The sequence below is a fragment of the Gossypium hirsutum genome, chromosome D03 (assembly GCF_007990345.1).
Source record: "Gossypium hirsutum isolate 1008001.06 chromosome D03, Gossypium_hirsutum_v2.1, whole genome shotgun sequence".
Taxonomy (NCBI): domain Eukaryota; kingdom Viridiplantae; phylum Streptophyta; class Magnoliopsida; order Malvales; family Malvaceae; genus Gossypium; species Gossypium hirsutum.
In genome coordinates this window covers 44973771-44979485 of record NC_053439.1, presented here as the reverse complement: position 1 = coordinate 44979485, position 5715 = coordinate 44973771, and positions in this window count along the sequence as shown.

Sequence of the window (5715 nt, the reverse complement as noted above, 5' to 3'; positions counted from 1 at the left end):
CTTTATGTTTTCTTTATTTATTCATTTAATACCTAATTTACTATATTAACCTTTATAATATTTAAAAATTACAACATTGCTAAACCACTATCATCCACTAACACACTAATGGTCTAATTACCATATAGATACCTCCACTTTAAATTTCTATAGCTATTTAATACCTTTAGCTTATAGAACATAACTTTTGCACTTTATGCGATTTAGTCATTTTTACCGAATTAAGCCTTTAAACGGTAAAATTTCTTTACAAAAATTTCACACAATAAGTCTATCATGCTGTAGACCATAATAAAATAATAAAATAAATATTTTTACTTTGGACTTGTGGTCCCGAAACCACTATTTTGATTTAACTAAAATCGGGCTATTACATGCAGCAAATCCAACTTCATTCTTAACAGACCCATCCGTATTCAAACAAGCCCAATTGCCTTCTAAATGAGGACATGATGACGTACCTTGTGACGTAATCAATGTGTTCTTATTAAGAGAGACATATTTCCTTGCCCAATTGTATGACACCTTAATAATTTCATTAGCGTTCCAATTAACCCTTTGAAAAATGACGAGATTACGATTCTTCCAAAGGCACCACGCAATAATCCCAAAGAAACATTGCCAGTCTACATCTCCCAAGCACCAATCCTACTGAATCTTCAAGTTTAAAACAAGTCATTATTACAAACTGCTTGAATAGAACCTATATACCATTCTATTGGAATTAAAAGATCCCAAATATTCATTGTTGTAGTACAGTCCCTAAGAATATAGAGAACATCTTCGGAAACATCACCACAAACCCCACAAGTCAAATCATGACCTAAGCCCTTGCCAACCATTTCCTCTTTAGTAAGCAACCGGTGTTTGAAAACAAGCTAAATAAAAAACCTAACCCATTAGGGCCCTTGAAATTTCTAAGGAATATGCCACCTTAGATCTTTTGGGTTACACGATCCTTCCCGTAATTTCACGTGGGCACTCTTGAGTGAAAAACAACATGTCGAGTTACCCCCCAAATGATCCTATTAACCATTACTGTCAAATGGGAAAGTGGAATCCCTACAATCCTTCAGATTATATCTTCTGGTAACTAAAATCGGAAGACATCAATGTTCCACTCACTATTACCTGTAACAATATCACTCAGCAGGCAATCCTTATCAAAAGTATAGTGATCGGGAATTAAGTTAGACAAAGGCCCCACATTTGGAATCCATGTGTCATACTAACATCTGATTTTATTCCCATCTCCTACTGACCAAATTAAGTTTTTTCTAATAAGTTTCCAGGTCCTTGTTAGGGCTTTCCACAAAAATGAGCATCTTCTGCATGAAAGCGTTTCCGTAATTCATTTGGAATTCCATACTTGGTCCGTAAAACCTAGACCCAAAGAGCTTTCGAATCAACTGTAATACTGAAACCGAACTTCATCATAAAAGATGTGTTGTGATCTTGCAACTTTTGAAATCCTAGTCCACCATGTTTTCACGGTTGACAAACATTATCCCAGCTAACCAAACCCAACTTTTTTCCACCATAGAAGCTTTTCAAATGAACTGTCTCACCATTCATTCGATTTCCTCACAAAGTCTTTTGGGAATCATCATTGACTGTGTGAAGTAACTAGGTATCAACACCAATACTGACTGAGCCAGAGTGGCCCTCCTTGCTAACGACAACTTCTTAACATCCCAGCTTTGCAATCTACTCTGAAGCTTATCGACAATAAAACATTAGAGTGTTAGGAGTTACTCTATTATGAAAGAGAAGTACTCCCAAATATTTTCCCAGATTCTAAACTTTTTGAAACCCAAGGATATTACATAGGCTCTCCACCAAATCACCGTCAACTCTATTTGAAATGTAAATATTAGTCTTATGAGCATTGATCCTATGACCAGAGTAATCATAGAAATTGTTTAACACTTCTTTCAATATTCCAGCTTGAATTTCCTTAGCTTGAAAGAAAATAATAAGATCGTCTAAAAAAAAGCAGATGAGAAAGTGGGGGACTCGAGCGGGACAATCGAATAGGAGCCTATTGTTTGGAATTAATTTTTGAGAAGATACTATGTCTGAGCCACTCCATGCACAAAACAAAGAGGTAAGGAGAAAATGGACATCCCTGTTGAATGCCTCTAACTAGGTGAAACTTCAGGGTTGGAGTTCCATTCCACAAAATCTGCATGGCAGAAGTTATGATGGAGGACATAATAACATTACGAAGTAAGTTAAGAATACCTGCAACCTGGAGAGAGGCATCAATGAATTCCTATCGCACTCGATCATAGACCTTCTCGAGATCAATTTTAACAGCTAACCATTTTCTATTTTTTCTACTTACTTTTCATAAAGTGAATTACTTCCTATGCAATGATAATTTTTTTCGTGGTAGTTCTGCTTGCAATAAACCCCATCTGCTCTGGGCCAACAATTCTCAGGAAGATAACTTTAAACATATTAGCTACAACTTTCTTAATTAACTTGTAGAGAACCAAACACAAGCTTATAGGCCAAAATTCTTAAGGTGTTATTCAGATCCGAATCAGCACTCCCCTTCAAAAATCTTCTTAACCCAAGAGTAAACTAAAGCACCAACTCAATCCCATTAACTTTGAAAAAAATAGCATAAAAACCATCACTACCCAAAGTCTTTAAAGGGCCCATGTCAAACAAAGTAGTCTTTATTTTCTCATCAGAGACTGGTTTACTTAAGAACTAAATCTCCCTACCTTTGAGTTTTAGAAATGAACTAGAAGGTAGGTTCCTCATCGACCCTAGTTTCTTTCCATACAAGTTCTGAAAAAACTTAACTACTTCATTCTGTAATTTCTCTTTGTCAAAAATCCATTCCCCTACATCATTCTTCAATGTTGTAATTGGATTCTGTTTTCTCCTTTACATCGTTCGTCAATAGAAAAATCTAGTATTCCCGTCTCCCAACAAAAGCCAATCACATCTCACCTTTTGTTTCCAAAGTAATTCCTCATGATGAAGATCATTTTCCAACTCTGTACTCATCATCATTTCTAAATCATGTAGATAATTAGAGTGAATAATCCAAAACCTTCTGAATCTTGGTGAGTTCATGAATTAAACTTTTCTTACGATGCCCGATGTGCCCATAAACATTCTTATATCAACTTTTGGTTTGATTTGTAAAATGAAAAAGTGAATTTTCCATACAACCATTAAAATTCCACTTCTCCTTGACAAACTAAAAGAAATTCGAGTGCTTAACCCATCCTTCCAAAATAAAAAAGATGCCCCATTTGGGAATGGAGTAAAAGCCTAAGAGACAACAAAAGTGGCCTATGGTTAGATTTGAGCATTGGAAGGCGAGACATCGAGCAATTTAGAAAAACAACAACCCATTCATTGTTACCAATAGCTCTATCAACACGTTCAAAGACTCCACCTCGATTCTATGTAAAAAGAGAACCCCTAAATCCCAAATCATTCAACTCAGCATACTCCATAAGATCCCCAAAAATAGAACATTTACTCGACCACTTTTTTTTCACAAGAAGATAAAAAAGTATTAAAATCCCCTATTACCATCCACGGAGACCCATTACCCTAAATGGCAATCTTCAATTCGCCCCGAATATATCTTCATTTCTGACTATCAGGACTACCTTAAACAAGTGCAACAAAAACAAGTCGCTGAAAGGAGCTGTCAGAAAATCGAAGAAAAACAAATTGGGGATGGCTCTAGAGTATCTCAACACAAATCAACTATTTCCATCTAATCCATATACCCCCAGAAAATCCAATTGCCTCCGCACAATGAGAGAAATGGAACTTGAGCCTAACAATAATCGAATCAGCTTTCCCATCACTAACTCTCCTCTTTAAAAGACCTACAATATCTGGTTTAAATTCTCTATTTTGCTCACAATAACTTCTTGAACTGCTCTCATGCCTCATATAAAGATTCTACATCAAATTGTTGAAATGAATAGATTTCATTCTAGAGCTTAGCATTCAAAGAGAGAGCGAATTACTTCATTAAGTAACATTTAGCCAACTCTTGCCATGTAGTCGTGGAATCTGAAGGTAAAGAGTTCAACCATGCTCATTCTCTATCTCTCAAGGAGTATGGAAACAATTTCAGTGTCAAGGCATCCTTTGTAACTCTAGCTAATTTAAAAGAGTCATTCACTTCCATGAATAGGCGAAGATTAAGGTGCGAATTTTCAGTAGGCTTCCCATTAAACCGATCCACAATTTCTAGCATGTCAAACATGGTTGGCTTTAGTTCGAATGGTGGAGCCTCAATTTTGGGTCTCACAATACTCAAATTAAGTTCGTTGAAGAAAGGAACAACATATTATTGAATGGCGCGACCTCTATCATCAACAACAATAATCGCATTTTAAGCATTGCTACTACTTGTCTCTAAGTTACTTGTTGTGGAGGATTTGTTGCTACTGCTTGTCTCTGAGTTACTTATTCTCTTATTCTTTGAAAAGTACACTCAATCTCAAGATCAAAAGGAAATAATTCAGAGTCATAGTCATCGTTCGTAAACAACTATAACGTGAATAATCACAAATATTACTCAAGTAAGAACAAAAGAAAATTAAACCAAATTGCAAGATAATTAATTTCACAAATAATGACTAAATAAGTCCCGGACAACAGTGTCAAAAACTTGTCGCAGATTTTCTTATAGTAGTAAATACTAAAGTTGTTGTCTCCACAATGATTGACTTTAAAACATAAATTGAAAAATTAACAAATGACATTTTAGAAAGTAAATAAAAATCTAATTGAATTCAAATTAATATGCAAAGCAATTTAAAAATAGTGACACAAATTAATAGCAATGAATTGAAGAGTCAAGATAATTATTTCCCCCTAACATGCAATTACTATCAGTAAATATTATTTATTTAATATTTACAAGGTTATTTGAGTGTTATATTAAAATTTGGTCCAATAATTTTATTATTATTTTAATTAATTAAAGAAAAATGACTAAATAATAAAAAGTCATAAAACTTAATCACTATTGAATTTTTATTACTTAAATGATTTAATTAATAAACATGCAAGGGTTTATGAGGTAAATTAACCATAATTTTGCATGATGGACGGTTTATGCATAATAATTAAATAATATTATATGTTATTATAATAATATTAAAAGCAAAATAAAAAAATAAAAACATGATGGCATCTTCTTCATTTTTGTTTATTCATCATCGAAAACCTTATTTTTGATAGCTTGAAGGTTTGGTCACTTATCTCTCTTGCATGTAAGTCCATTTTCAACTCGTTTCTCGTAAATTTTATATTTTTATGATCGTTGTAATGATATCTAGCTAGTTTAAGGACTATATTTGTGAAGTTGTCAAAGTTTAGAAAAAATATCATTGTTGTTTTTGAAGCTCTTTAATTGTAAATGCTTTGGTTGGAAGCTCGACGATGATTTTGAGCTAGTTTGCAAAGTAATTTCGTATAATTTTTAAGTTTAGGGATTTAATTGAAAATAAAGTAAATATGACATTTTTTGTGAAATTTTAGCATGTGACAACTGATTTGGGGGTAGCTATGAATTTGGTTCAATGGGTATTAAGTTTAATTGTGAAAATAATATTGTTTTGGTCTTAGGGGTCAAATTGAATAAAGTGTAAAAGTTTGGGGCAATTGTGAAAAAATTTTAAATAGGAATACATATGCATTAAATTGAATATTACATAAAAC